The sequence below is a fragment of the Muntiacus reevesi genome, chromosome 12 (assembly GCF_963930625.1).
Source record: "Muntiacus reevesi chromosome 12, mMunRee1.1, whole genome shotgun sequence".
Classification (NCBI taxonomy): domain Eukaryota; kingdom Metazoa; phylum Chordata; class Mammalia; order Artiodactyla; family Cervidae; genus Muntiacus; species Muntiacus reevesi.
Window position 1 is genome coordinate 29853602 of NC_089260.1, and position 16843 is coordinate 29870444.

General features: G+C 34.1%; 1 long non-coding RNA gene and 1 other non-coding gene across 2 annotated transcripts in view; both read left to right on the forward strand.

Annotated features, from left to right (window-relative positions):
• Positions 1 to 16843, forward strand: part of LOC136145188 (uncharacterized) — a 107377-nt gene that overhangs the window by 19984 nt on the left and 70550 nt on the right. The window lies entirely within an intron of this gene.
• On the forward strand, positions 12022 to 12093 carry TRNAF-GAA (transfer RNA phenylalanine (anticodon GAA)). Its single transcript has one exon. It is a non-coding gene; the product is annotated as a tRNA-Phe (tRNA).

Consider the following 16843-nt stretch of genomic DNA (forward strand, 5'->3'; position numbering starts at 1 on the left):
TGACTAATTTGAGTGAGTGTGTTTGTTTTCTGTATTAAGTGACATATCATGCCCCTTTGTATTAATTTTTCATTGCTTCCATAATAGATTACCACCAGTTTTGCAGCTAAAAACAACACACGCTATCCTACTGCTCACTCATAAATTTAAGTGGGTTCAACTTATGTCTCTCATTCATGTCATCAAGGCCAGAATCAAAGAACTGACCAGGCTGGAATGTTATCTTGTAGCTCTAGGAAAGAACACACTTCTGAGCTCTTTTGAGGTTTTCCAGTTCCTATTGTTGAAGGACTGAGGTCGCTACTTGGTAACTGTTGTCCACGAGCCTCTTTCACCTCCTTAACGTTTCCACAATTCCTTGATTCATGGCTCCATTCATCTTCGTAACCAACAACGGTGAATTGAGTTCTTATATTTCAATCTCTCTGACCTCCCGTTCTGGGCTTAGCCTGAGAGCATTCTCTGCTTTTAAAGGGTTCATGTGATTCATATTGGACTGAACTAGATAATCCAGGATACTCTATTTTGATATCCATAAAACTGCATCTGCAATGTCCCTTTTGCTCTATAACCTAACCTATTCAAATGTTGTGAGAATTAGAGCAGGGGCATATCTGGGAGACTTTTATTATTTGAAAACATGCCAGTGGGTCTGCCAGTAACTTCTCGTACAGGCTTGCCTTGTTGTATTGTGGTTCACTTCATTGTGTTTTGCAAATATAGCATTTCTCCAAGTTGAAACTTTGTGGTGACCCTGCTTTGAGCAAACTTGGCACCATTTTTCTAACAGCACTTGTTGACTTGCTTTCTCTGTGTCACATTTTGGTAATTCTTCTGCTATTTCAAACCCTTCACCAGCAAAAAGATTACAACTGCTCAGGACTCTCTGTGACCCCTCAGGCTTTCCATCCATAGAATTCTCCAGGCAAGAATACTGGAGTGGCTAGCAACTACATTCTCCAGGGGATCTTTCTGCCAGGAATTGAACCCTGGTCTCCTGTATTACAGGCAGATTCTTTTCCATCTGAGCCACCCGAGAAGCCTTCACACCATGATGCCTACCCACATGTCTGACTTCACTTATTTCTCTCCCTTTCATCAGGCTTCAGTCACTTTGACCATTTGTCTCTCCCTTGAAGCTTATTTCACCAATTGATATTTTTGACTCCATGAAACACTCTTGTGAAAGCATTTTATATAACTGCTCCTGACAATTCACATCTAAACCCAATATTACCTCTTCAGAGAGGCCATCCTTGACTGTATGATCTAAAATAGACTCTGAAGAACACTTATATTTATGAAGATTCAATTTTGTTGCTTGCTTCCCATGACTAAAACATAGGTCCATGTACAGTGGTTATAAAACTGCTGAGCACATGGTGAGAACTCAATACATAATTGTCAAATTCATTAACTTATTGAATATTAGCAAGAACTAAACAATAAGTGATTATATAATTATTTTAATTCTTACAGTAAGTTATGATGAATAGTTTAATATCTGAAGAACATAGGTATAAGGCTGTGGCTAATTTTTATTACATCATTGATAGAAGCTGATATTCCAAAAAGTATTGGATAGTTACCTCCATATCATATTTTCTGTTTTAACTGTAGTCATTTGATCATGGGCCTTGTATATTATTATGTGCTTTTCTAAGAGTTTATATTTAAAGAAATATTTAAAAGGGGAATTATAGCTATTAGAAAATAAAAAAAAATTAATTAAGCATGCTGTTATTTATAATATATATTTCTCAAATGACTCTAAATTTTGGTAGTAAAGAAATAATGAAATGAGTTAGAAACTGAAGAGGTAGAAGAAGAAGAGAGGGAAGAAAAAGAGGTGTAAAGAAAGGAAGAGAAAGGAGGGAGAATGAGATCAACAGATAGTATAAAACAAATCAGCAACCAACCTGGAATGCTCAATTTTAAATTAATGTCCCTTAATTAATTCCATCTATACAACATTAATCAGTATAGTTTAAACAATTTCAGCACAAATTTATTCTGCGATGGCACTACTAGTCTCAGTCCAAACTACTTAAAAATGAGTGTGAAATAACAAAGAGACTTTTGCTGTATGGAAACTGAGTGACTGAAATCAGTAGCGGTGGCAGTCACTTACATCACAGTGGCACATAAGTATATCTGTGAAGAGGTCCATTCAGTTGTCTGCCTGATTAGCAGTATGACTTGCCAGGTTTCCCAGATCAGATTTTGGCCTTAGTATATGATATACCTAATTTTTTCTAACTTCATTGAGATATACTTGACAAATTTTTGTATATTTACATTGTGCAACTTGATATATGTTTACATTGTGAAATATTCACAAGGTCTATTCATGTTGCCTTCATTTACACACCACACACACAGACTACACCTTGGCAGACACACACCACAATAACCTTGTGCTCTTTTAATTTTTTCTAGATGTTCTAAAACAGATTCATCCGTATGTGTACATGTATGTGTTATATGCCAAATAAAGTTTTGGGTTAATCAGTGAGGTGCTTTCCTGATAGCACAGTTGGTAAAGAATCCACCTGCAATGTAGGAGACCGGGGTTCGATTCCTGGGTCAGGAAGACCTGCTGGAGAAGGGATAGGCTACCCACTCCAGTGTTCTTGGTCTTCCCTTGTGGCTCAGCTGGTAAAGAATCCTCCTGCAATGTGGGAGACCTGGGTTCAATCCCTGGGTTGGGAAACTCCTCTGCAAAAGGGAAAGGCTACCACTCCAGTTTTCTGACCTGGAGAATTCCATAAACTATACTGTCCATGGGGTCGCAAAGGGTTGGACATGACTGAGCTACTTTCACTGCACTTCACTTCAATGAAATCACAGATTGCATGATGAATTTGGCAGTGTCTTATCTTTTGGGTTATTATTCCAGAATATTTTCAGATGTAATTACTTATTAGCAGATGCTACACTCTGATTATTGCCAATATCAAGATTCATATTGTTTATGTTGACACTTCATTTCCTCATCAAATTAAAGTGTAAGGTTTTCTAAATGAGTATTATGAGCCCATGGTTGGTATGTGTATTTAAATTTCATCACTTTTGAAAATTGTTTTTAGAAGAAAATTATGGTTCATATATCTGTCCATTTTACTTCTGTACTATTTTTCAAAGTATTAATTGAAAGCATGAGGTTATTAAAACATTTACCTATTTATAGTATTTTTAATATTGTGAAATATTTCTGAAACTTTATATGAATAGCAAGCAGATGAGTTCTAAGTTCACCTATAAATTAATTAATGCATATGTGTTTAGTCACCAAGTCATGTCTGACTCTGCAACCCCATGGACTGTGGCCTGCCAGGCTCCTCTGTCCAAGGAAATTCCCAGGCAAGAATACTGGTTGCCACTTCTTCCTCCAGGGGATCATTCCAACCCAAGGATCAAACCTGCATCTCCTGCATTGGCAGGTGGATTCTTTACTACTAAGACACCAGAAAAGCCCCTTAAAGATATTTGGAGACACTATTCTGTGCAATACATTGTGTGAAACATTAAGGATAGCATTGTAAAAAATATGAACTTAACTTTCCCATCATGCTGCTTTCACTCTACCTAGTAGAACCAAAATCCATGAACACTCAGTAAAACAAATCATTACATATATTAGAGACAGACCATGGGATACAGACATATATTCACTTTTTGGAATTGCATAAGAAAATATAGTTTTTGTCAGAGTTGAGCTCTTGGAAGTTCTAAAGTTAAACTGAAACCTACAATTATAGAGAACCAGAGGGAATAATATGTGAGAAGATCTGAAAGGCTCGAAGTAACAGTAGGATTTAGAAAAATAATAGCTCAGAATGGCTGCAATTAAATTTTCAGAGGTGGACATGAAAGGGACAACATATAAAGCTATTTGAAAAGGTAAAGGAATAGCTGAAAGAGGATTTTGTCACTATGTTGTTTGGAGTTTGGTTTTAAATTCAATGGCGAAGTAAGGACAAAGTTTATACAAAGGCTTATGTGAACAAAACATAATGTAAATTTTGCTTTTAGAAGGATCACTAAGGGTGATAGTTTTAGGAAAGGTTTAGGAAGTTGTGGCAGGTACCTAGTTGGGAGATGATGGTGTGTAGGGGTAGAGATAATGTAATTGAAGACAATAATCATTCTCTTAACACAAAAATATAGACCACCAATTTTACTTAGACTCTGAGAGGAAGTTTCATATAACATAAAATTCAGGTTATTTTGTTCTTTTATTAGAGTCAATAATATTAGATTATTAAAAATAAGGCATATAAAATGGGCTTCCCTGATGGGTCAGATGGTAAAGAATCTACCTTTAGATAGATGTGATTCAGGAGACCCAGATTTGATTCATGGAATGGGAAGATCCCCTGGAGAAAGAAATGGTCACCCACTGCCTGGAGAATTTCATAGACAGAGGAGCCCAGAGGTCTACAGTCCATGGTATCATGAAGAGTTAGACAAGTGAATGAGTAACATATGAGCATATAAAATGTGAACTATTTTGATTATGTGTTCTAAGGTGATTGCACTTTGCATATGTATAGTTTTGCTTTTTAAACAGTCATCCTTTTGCTTTTCTACATACATTTTGAAACAGCACGTCAAAATCTCTATATTCAATAGGAGGGATTTTCAAAATAGAAGAACAAGGACATTAAGCAAATAAGCTGGTAGCTATTGTAGTTTTAGCTCTCTAACATGGGAAGCCTGCCCATCAAAGAATGCTTTCTGTCTGCACAGGACCTGACACTCTGGTTCTGTGTAAATTAACTAAAATACCTTGTAATGAGCAAAAGCTAAGGGCTGGACTGGGACTGGTAAAGTGAAGGTCTGGCAACTTTGATATTTTTCAGGTTCACTTTTGAGTTGGCCATGAAGGGCGATGTCCTTGGGAAAGCTGTCAATTTATATTTGTATTAATTTCCTAGGGCTTCCATTAAAAAATTTTATAAAGTGAATGTCTTAAATATACACTCTCATGGTTCTTGAGGCTCTAAGTCAACAAGTTGGTTCCTTCCAGGGGTTCTAAAGTGAAAACTCTTCTTGGTGGTTTTAGACAATCCTTTATCTCCTCTAACTTACATGATGTCCTATAGGATCAGCTATTTATTAATATAATTTATTTTAGAAGATAAGGAAGTAATAGAAGATAAAAACACATATTGTATAAATTTATTCATAGCAAATATTGATACATACTCATAAAAATTAAAGAACTACTTATAACAGTTAGAGTCACATGCTCATCACTAATATTTATAACTATTTTCACCCACTACCTGCTTGATATTCCCTGTGCTCTGAGCAAGCACATTAGTTGGTCATGGTCCTTTGCTTGGTGGATTGATCCATATTTTTGTTCCTGAAAAGTGTGCACCTTTAGTGGTCCTGCCTAGATTAAGTTGTAATTTTCTATTAACTTTACTCTTAATCTCCCCAATATTTGAGGAGGAATATCATTCAGACCAGGAGTTAGGCTCATTCATTTAGGAAGTAGGTGTTACCCAATATTCAGTTGATTACTAAACAGTATGTGTTGACTATAGTACTGACTTATCCTGTGAATATGACTTTATCCTATATCAACTTCAGATTGGAGAAGGCAACGGTACCCCACTCCAGTACTCTTGCCTCCATGGATGAAGGAGCCTGGTAGGCTGTGGTCCATGGGATTGCTAAGAGTGGGACACGACTGAACGACTTCACTTTCAGTTTTCACTTTCATGCATTGGAGAAGGAAATGGCAGCCTACTCCAGTGTTCTTGCCTGGAGAATCCCGGGACGGGGGAGCCTGGTGGGCTGCCGTCTCTGGGGTCTCACAGAGTCGGACACAACTGAAGTGACTTAGCAGCAGAAGCAACAACTTCAAATAGTTACTTAAATTATATTTCCCATCAAGATGAGCCTTACCACTGTATGTAATATCTCTGCTCCCATATTTCTACTCCTCATCCCACATCTCTTTGTTTTTATCCATAATATTTACCATGTTCTAACATATAACATATTATGTACTTGCTAACAGAAATACAGCATGTCAACATAATTAGGGATTATCCGGCAAGGCAGCAAGAAACTGGTAGTTATGGGCTTAACTCTCGTATAAGGTAGGCTGCCCATCAAAGAATGCGTTTTGTGTTCTACCAGGTGCTATACCCCCGTGAACATATTACGCTCTATTACCACAAGATTGAGAGTTTCTTTATTGGAAATTTAAGTTCCTGTATCCCTCAGTAATCAGTGTCTCTATTCAGTCCTAGAAATCTTTTCTTTACATTCTGTACATTTGAATATGGTATCATAATATGTCCAATGAGATGTCATAATTTCCTTTACAAAAACAAGCAAACATCACTGTTAGGTAACACCAAACTTTCATCAGTGAAGCAGTTTGCTGTAATCATAGATTACTTTAAACAAAATTAATTCAGAGGTTCAGTTTATTCAGGGTTCTGATAATGCCATTTAGACATATTGCTTAAAAAAAGACCTTATTAAAATCTTTTCTGGCATTATCTGAATCATAAATGTACACTTTTAATGTCTCACTTCAGTAACTCATGTGAGTGCTATTCTACTTAACAATTAATATATTAATATGTTATTATGTCAAAGCAGGATATTGTACTCAATTCTTGTTTTTGAAAACATGCTAAAAACTCTGTGATTATAATGTGCTCATATTATTTATTTTCATTATATTTTTCATTCTGAATAAATAGCAGTAGAGCATTATTGCAGCAGACTGTTTTCTGTGACTAAAACAAATATATATCATCATTTTAGGACCACCCATTCCATCCTATACATAGAGATTCTACTCCATAAAGACTAATCATTTTATAGTCTAAATCATAGTTTGAAAAATAACTATTAAATAAATCAAAAAATTCTTTTATGACTAACATTGGATGTAGTGAAAAAAATTCTAAACACTTTTCCTTTTCATGGGAACTACTCATATGGCAAAGTCTAATTTATTCTTAGTCAATGTTTTTGTCCAAATGCAAATTAAACCATCTTCTAGCACGAATGCATAATAAAATTGCTTTTCCACATTAGGGGCATTAATATTATATTAAGTCTGTCATTTGATAGAGGAAACTTGCCGATAGCTTATTTTGCTTTCTCTGTGAAAATACTATTTTCATTAAAATTATATCTGATTTTACTAACTTCTAAAAGAACTTTGACTTGGGCATGTTTTTCTACAAATAGGATGATTCTAAATGATATTTCTGTTCTGGGACGTGCTCTTGCTCTTAGCAACAAAACCAATCAGTTTTGTATGGATGAACATTACTTTGATTTTTCTACTAGAAAATACACTATTTGGTTTTTAGAGTATTCTCTTTGCTGTATTTGAGGAAAAAAGAAACATTTTTGATGCTTCATGATGATATTTGAAGATTCATAAAGATAGGATACTGGCCAATATTTTAATAAGAATCCAATACATTTCATATTTCAGATATCACAGTTCCAATTTTCACTTTTATGTTTTATTTCATTTTAGTTAAATGCTCAAAACCATCATATTTTCACATTAGCTTATCACTTAAGGTAAGTTTTATATGAAAGTTCAGTTTTCTCCTTAACTTCATAAATATCATCAATGGTATTTATTTTCTTCATTATTTTACCTTTTCATAGCAATTTATAAAATATTTGCCTAAATTTCTTATAGCTTAGCAGTATTAAAACTAAAAACATACTAACTTAAGCATAGCAAAGGTAGAAAAACATGTTATTGAAAGTAAACATTTTAAAGTATGGCACCTAACTATTGGCAGGACAATCTAATAATCTTTGTTCATATCATGCAGAGGCAAGTTTCACCTACATGTTTAATAAGGTAATCAAGATATTTATTAAAAGTCATAATCCATCATATATTTAAAGTGTTCTAAATGTCAGTAAAATTGTTATATTGCTTTTCCCTTTTAAAACTACCAAATAACCTGAGAACCACATAATAGACAGAACAGTCCCCGATTATCGTCCGATAGCTCATTGGGTAAAGAATCTGACTGCAAAGCAGGAGACACAGCTAAGAAATAACAGTATCCAGAGGAAACAAGAGAACAGTCACATTGAGGTGGATAAGAACAATATCCATTTACCTATATTACCCCTTTACCCAAGCCAGAACAATTCAGAGCCTAGGAAGGCTGCTTTGGCTGATGACTTCTCCCTCAGGAGAAAGAAAGAACATGCACCCAAGATTCCCGGTTGTTTGGGGTGCTGCCCCGGAAGCCAGTTATTTCTCAGCACGTGGAGTGCAAGGGGAACCAGCAGAGCTGGACACCTAGAGCCATCCAAGAAGAAAATAAAGGGGTAGGCGGTTTACTGCAGCAACCATCGCTCTGCAAGACTGGGAGACAGCATACAACCCAGGAGGGAAGGAGAGGAGTGGAACATACATCCAACAACACAGCCTTTCAATGGATATTGTCCCAGTACAAATGACTGGGTGGCTTGTTGTGAGTAGGATGGCTGTGCAAGGTTGGGAAAAGGCACACCATCCTGACGTTCTCCCCCAAGAGGGAGGGAGAGAAACAGAGAATGCATCCAATGACCCAGACTCTCAGTGCACTGCCCCACAGAGAGGGGTGTGAGCTTACTGCAGCGGATGCAAAATCACTGAAGGTTCTCAATCAAGAGACGTCTTCTCTGGGAAGAAAAGAGTGTGGAGAGTGTATTATCTGTTTAAAAAAAGAAAGACTGAGAATCTCTAGCTTGGCTGATTGATGAAGGTCTTTCTCTGTCAAAGCCAGTCCATAAAGACTGGGAGAGGTGTCTACTTCTTCAAATGTACAGAGGTCGGTGCTGTCTAGGGGTTTGTGAATATTCTGAGGAGTTTCTTTCCAAGAAAGCTAACTATCCAATGCAGAAAAAAAAAAAAAATCAAAAGATCAATCATAAAAGCAGTGAAGATTTTCACAATAAGGCAATTCTCATGAAGCATACTAGTATGAATCCTTTGGCCCAGATGCAAAATACTAAAACATTAAAATATCAATTAGCTTTCTATTATCTCAATAAATCTAGACAGCATTCCATGAATAACAAACACTTGAATAAAATGAATTAAAAATAAAAATTATATCTGAGAAAACCAGACATTCTATTTTGTAGAATAAAAATCTGTAATGGAAAAAGATTAACCTTAGTATATTTGCTGCCCTGATCTCATCAAAGGAAACTGTGATTCTACCCACGTAACTTAATTGCATTTTGGATTAAAGCTCAAGTATATTTATGGATGTTGTAAATTATTCAGAAGTCAACAAGGTAATATTCACAATGTTAGGCATCCATCGAAAACTTCTCAGGCATGCAACGAAGCCAGCAAATACCTCCCATAATGGAAGGGAAAAGCCAAGCAATAGAAAAACACTGAGATGTTATTCAAATTAGAGAATGTCAACAAGAATATTGAAAAGTTTATTATAACTGTGGTATAGCTTTACTAGTTTAACTTTATTATGATTACACAGTTACAACTCTTTTATGGAAATAGAGGAAAGCTTGATATGATTAGTAGATAAATGAAAGTTATAAAAAGACAGAAATAAAAAATAATAAAGAATAAAAAGACAGCTTCTAAAGTAAAAATTTACAATACCTGGAACAAAAAATATCACTGAGATTAATAGCATACTATATACTGCAGAATATAAGGTGATGAGACTCATAAAGAGCAACAAGTATTCATAGTAAACTATAGGTAGAAAAAGTATGAACATGAATATCATCAGCTGTGGGGCAGCATTAGTCAGTTATATACATGAAACTGGAGTTTCTAGAGAAGAGGACTTTAAAATATTTGAAAAAAATAACTGTGGAAGGTTTTCAAATTTTAATCAAAACTGCACCCAAGAATAAAAATAAATCTCACTCACAAGAAGCATAAAGAAAATTATACTATCTCATATAATTAAAGTACTAAAAACCAATCTTAAAAGCAGCCAGAGAAAAATGGCACATTATATAGATTCTAAAAATGATAGCATACCTCTGGTCAGAAATAGTACAAGCCAAAAGAGAGTGGAGGATCATCTTTTAATTACAGAAGAAAAAAAATCCACCAGATAGAGTTAAATATCCAGTAAAAGTATTTTCAAAAGCAAAGATGAAATAGAGACATTCTCAGACTGCAAAAACTGAAAAAAAAAAAATAAGAATTTGTCAATAGTGCATCAGTATTGCAAGAAACATTAAAGACATGAAATTTATATCCGATAGGAATCTGCATCTACATAAAGAATGAAGAGGATTGGAAATACTTATTTTTGTGTCCATTAAACCTGCATATGATTGAATTTATACAAAGTAAAGAAGTAAGCCTAAATGTCCTGGAAAATGTATATCAAAATGTTTTTAAGACCAAAATTTGTCTTTAAAGCTGAAAACAGGGCAAATTAGCACTATAATGCATAAATAAATTGGGATCTATTGATATGATTAAATAACTTCTATATAAAAAGATAAATATCAAAATAATATTAAATGATGCTAAAAATGAAATATACATACACTTTCATTTTCATATAGTTCAAAACTGTAAATGTTTTTATGGCTCCATAAGTCAGAAACAATGTTTACTTTTGAAGGATATTGACTGGAAGAGATCAAAATGAAACTTATACATTCTTGAGTGTTCTATTTTATAACTCAGGTATAGGTTATACAATATATTCCCTGTGCATTTATTATATGTGCATTTACTCTATTTATATTATGATTAAATATTTTTAAAGATTCAGTTATAATTCACTTAGGGGAATAAAAAAGGAATATTGAATTGGAAATGGCAATAATCTAAATCCTTATCTTCAACAGCAGAACTTGAGTTTGAGCAAACTCCGGGAGATAGTGAAGGACAGGGAAGCCTGGCATGCTGCTGTCCATGGGTTCACAAAGAGTCAGAGATGACTGAGCGACTGAACTACAATAGTAATTAATATATTTTAAAGACACCAATGTTACTATTTATAAATTTCTTTTTAATCTAAAAATAGTAGATAAATTATTGCAGACTTTTTACCTCTCTGAAACAGCAATAGGGAAAGATATAGAGAGTCAGGGGACTGATATTTTTAAATACAATTAATCTACTACATTTAACTTTCAAAATATGTAATCACATATTGTAATGGATGGTACAATTTGAAGACAAGGGTTTAGTTCTTGTGGACCAAGCAATGTATGAGAGGGGGTGTATGCTACATTTTATCATTAGAATTTTTATAATACTTTTATTTATTAATTCTGCTCTTTGCAGATGGGAAATTGCTACATTAGATCAAGGAATTTGTGTTGTTTTTGTTATGTCTGAACAACTCAGAATAATATCTGGCATATAGTAGCATTCTGTAAATACATGTGAAATGAATGTATAAATAAATACATTAAGGCTAGATATCAGTCTATGAATTCAGGGAAAAAATCATGTTATGGCAATATAAATAAAATATGGCTTAAAACAATTGAAGAGAAAATGTTAAGTTTAGAAATTTAGGTGCAGTCAGAATGCCAGTGTGGGACATTATGAATGAACCTTACAAAAGAATCAGTGACTTTACAATTGCATGTTGTTTTTTATCCTTCTTTTGCAGGCATGGCAAATGTGGAAAAATTGGCAGCATTTGACTCTTCTGGGCTTTTAGTGTTTCATCTTTCTAGCTTTTGCATTGTTTAAGGACTCAATAATTTCTAAGATTAAGCTGAATGATTGGTTTTCAATGACAAAAAAATAACCTCTATTTAAAACACCATGCATTGTTGTTGCTAGATCACTTACAGTAGATATTTCTTGATTTTTCAATTATTTTTATCATTTCAAATCCTCTACTACTTTCACATTTGCCAAACCAGTGCATGAGTCAGATATAACTATTATTCAAAAATTGCAGCTTTTTTAAGCAGCTGATCTCTTCAGCAATTCACCTTCTTTACTTATCACTACATGTGAATTACACTAACACTTGGAATTACATAAGGGATTCCCTGGTGGCTCAGATGGTAAAGCATCTGCCTGAAATGTGGGAGACCCAGGTTCGATCCCTGGGTTGGGAAGATCCCCTGGAGAAGGAAATGGCAATCCACTCCAGTACTCTTGCCTGGATAATTCCATGGATGGAGGAGTCTGGTGGGCTATAATCCAAAATAATTATTAAATAAGTAACACAATCATAGATATTAATTTTCATTAATAAATGTAAATCATAATGATTAAAAATTGCTCAGCAATGTTTCTCAGATGATGTCCCCAAACTCTATTAAGTACACTTGGATTTAATTATAAAGTCAACTGTAGGGCAACTAGGCATCAGGAAGGCAGTTGTTCTGATATGTTATAATTTTGACACTGAGTTTTGTGACCAGTTACACACCAAAGTATGTAATTTAAAATTCTAATCCTTTTAAATTGTGTTATGCCATCATATATGAGCGAGATAAATGGAAAAATGATTACATTTAAAAATATGTTGTGAAAATTATATGCTACTTATTTTAATATTTTCTAATTGCAGGTTTATAATCTTACTATATTTCAGCATGTTTTTTAGATTTAATAAAAGTGTCTGTCTATGAAAACTTTAGTGGAAATAATATGAATTTCTAAGTTTGGATATTTCCCTGATATATTTGTGGGCTTTCCTGATGGCTCAGATGTCAAAGAATCTACCTGCAATGCAGGAGACTCAGGTTCAATCCCTGGGTTGGGAAGATCACCTGGATAAGAAAGTGGCAGCCCACGCCAGTATTTTAGTAGAAAATTTTAGTAGAAATAATATCCACTTCTAAGTTTGGATATTTCCATTATATGTTTTTACTTTCTTTAATCTATATCCTTTTACTATACTGAGACTATGAAATCCCTTTTACAGGAAAAATCTGATTTTCTTAAAAAATGTAACTTGGCTATAAAATTAAAATTAAAATCTGCAATTACACAAATGAATTAAGTTGAAAAATAAGTGTATTTGTATTTGGACAAAGATTGTTCTAGAGATAGAAAAAATAGATTGAAAATAACTAAATCATAGTAGAGATAAAGTAATACTGAATAGGGAGGGATTCAACATAACACACTATATCTGAGTTTATTTCTCTATTTAGTCAGGTTAGCCTAACAACATATATTTATTAAGCACGCATAAGCTTCATGCTTTCAACTACTCAATATATATCAATCAAATGAAAATAAAGTACAGCAAACAAAAAATACAGAAAAATACAGTTTTTGCCTACTATATTTGATAATAGCAGTTGTTAATAACTAACCCACTAGTATACAATCAATTTAATTGATTTTATTTTTTATACTCTTTTTCATTGTTATATGATTATCATATTAAATTTTAATAAAAGTGATAATTTCTTAGAAAATAACATTTTATAACTATTCTTCATAAACTTTAAAAATCTGATTTAAATATTATGACATATGATGACAATTTTTTAAAAAAATAGATGACTTGTTAGACAATTTTTACTAAATTTACAACTTGTATTATTAAGTGTAACAGTTAATTCTTTTGTACTCATTGTTTTCTAACTTTAACATGAGTTTCAGTGATTATTTGCCATACAAAAATTTTTCATAGTTGTATCTAAGTGAATTATTAGGTAACATATTGTGCATTTAGTGTGGTTTCCCATATCTTACATACCTCATACTTATCTGAAACTAAAATTGATCTGAAATTGATTTTTTCATATACTTAGATTTTACTAAAATTCATTTTAGCTCAGTATTTAACCTATGTTTACAGACTTAGCAAGATACAATCTAATATAGCTTCAACTTTCTAATAAGTTCCCTTGAACATTACCTACCAATGCAGCATCCTACTACATTGCAATTGCAGTACCCTAAATTTTCACTCTAATTTAATTTCTGTCTTTGCTTGTTTCTTTTCTATAACTGACCATATTCTTTCTTGCTCTATTCAATGTGTGGCTAATGCAATAAAACATTCGTTAACTATTCAATTTAGACTTGAATTCACCCATTCTAAGGATAAATTTATATTTATTAGGATGCTATCACTTTTATACGATATATTTAATTCTACTTGAAATCATGGTATGTCCATACATTTTAGGATATTGAGTCATTGAAGCCAGGTCCTGGTTTCATTTACTGTTTAATAAAATTAAATGTGTTACATATCATTTTAACCCCTTTACCATTTTCCCAACTCTATCCCCTAACTTCTCTTTCATGAAATTAATCTTTCATACATTTTCTTTATCAAAGAACACTGGATAATTCATCACTTTTATTTATCACAATTTATCTTTGTATAACTTGCATCTGCCCCGCGTTGATTACTGCCTCCCAGGTGATAGTTTGGGAGTATTTTATTTTCTTTCTTTAACCTTCTTCTCACTTGATTCACATTCCTGAGTGAGGTCATTATCCTGTTCTTGGAAGTTTCCACTTCCACACATAGATTGGTGCCAACCTTTATCTCCTAAACTTATAGTGACATGCAAAATTCCAATTAGCTTCTGGAGATGAATGGATATCACACAGAAGGACAAATTGTGTCTAAAATGGAAACAGTTACCACCATCTCTTCCATTACCTCCCCTCCTGTATCCCATACACTAAGACACATATAGGTTGATTTACTCTGAGCAAAGATTGGTTTTCAGTTGTCACTTCACCTTTCACATAATAATCAGGTTCCAAGTACTACGGAGCCAATATTACGCCCATCTCTCAAAGCTTCTCTGTCTGCATCTCCCATCTATGTCTTTAGCACAACCTCATAACTTTTCCAACTGGCTCTTAAGTTACCAGTCCGTTTGCTGCTTCCACTGTTCTTTTTTTTTCTTTAATATTTTTGTTTTTAATTCTAAATTTGAAATAATTTTTGATTTGCACAACAGTTGCAAAGAGTTCAGGGAGTACTGTTGTACCTTCATTTAATTTCTCCTCATATAAACATCTTACCTAATTATGGCATATGATTTCTGAGATAAAATTTTAAAAAATAACAATAGCATTGACATATTACTACTACTGGGCTTCCCAGGTGACTCAGTGTTAAGAATCTGCCTGCCAATGCAGGAAACACATGTTCCATTCCTGTATTGTGAAGATCCCCTGGAAGAGGAAATGGCAACCCACTCTAGTACTCGTGCCTGAATAATTCCGTGGACAGAAGAGCCTGTTGGTCTACAATGGGCCACACACACTTAGCAACTGAGCACATACTCATATTACTACTAATTGCAAATGCTATTAGAATTTCATAAATTGCTCCCTTAATGTCATCTTTGTCTTCTGGAATCCCATTCAAGACATCATATTACATTTAACCATCAAGTTTCTTAGTCCCCACTGTTTGTGACAGTATCTCAGACTTTCCCTGCTTATCATGACATTGACAGCTTTGAAACATACTGGTGAGATATTCTGTAGGGTGCCCATCAGTTTTTTTAATGTTTTCCCATGATTAGGCTTGCCATTTTTAAGGAATTTAATGATGAGGTGAAATGACCTTATCATTACTGTATGTCAGAATGCAAATAATACTAACATAATTACCACAAATGTTATTAATGTTGATCACTTAAAGTTATATCTGCTAGTTTTTTCTGCTGTAAAATTACTATTATTTTTCCTTTTCTGTAGTCTTTGTAGGTAAGTTAATAAGTCCAGCTAACTCTTGAGAGGAGAGGAATTAAGTTCTATATGGAGAGGAGAGGATCTACACATATTGTTTGGAATGTTGTAAGGAAATGTAAAAGTGGAAAATCTTTTCTAATTTAATGAAACATTGTTTCTGTATTTTTTATAGTGTGAAGTACATGTATAGAAAGGTGTATGAAGTCTTTAATCAGATACTTCCTTTACTGGCTAATGCCATTAATGGGTTACTCTCTTTTGTAGTTTGTGAAGACCAGTTACATTTGGTGTGATTGTACCATGATTTTCTAAACTATTCTTTTTTGCTTAGATACATTTTGGAATGACAAGTGCACCTTGTAAATCCCCACATATAACTTTTCCTATTATATTTTCTCAACATGCTCAGAGAGAACGGACAGTAATTTTTGTACGTGTGTTACTGTGTTAAGACTGTATCCTGATACCACATTTACCAGTGAAACTGAAAGTGTTAGTCGCTCAGTCTGTCCAACTCTTTGCAACCCCATGGACTTGCCAGGCTCCTCTGACCAGGCAAGAATATACCTTTTCCAGGAGATCGGCCTGACCCAGGAATCAAACCAGCATCTCCTGCATCACAGGTGGATTCCTTACCAGCTGAGCTATCAGGGAAGCCCACTGACGTGGGTGGCCATGCCCTTCTCAAGGGGCTTCCTGACTCAGGGACTGAACTGAGGTCTCCTGCATTGCAGGCGGAATCTTTATCATCTGAGCCACAGAGAAGCCAACATTTATCAGAGCCCTTAATATTATTTATATAATATACTCATTCAACACAACATTATAGTCTAGACACTGAAAATATTTCTGTTAATACTTTCATTACCAGATTTCACATTCCCTTCCATAGCTGCACTCAGTAAGTGTTTGAACAAGCAAGCTGGTGGTAGGATCTTCTAGGTCCCCAAACATGTGATTTAACTGTATTTTTATGTGGTCATAGACAATGTTGTATAGCATTCATTACAAAATGAAAATAATTATGAGGAAGTAGGAGGAAGAGGAAGAAGTAGAGGCAGAATTCCTTTCTACTTGAGGTTGCTGTGTTATTTTCTATCTACTTTCTACTCTAAACAAGAATTTTGTATATAAAAATCGCTTTTGCCAAAATGCCATTTACAATTGATTAAGTCAGGT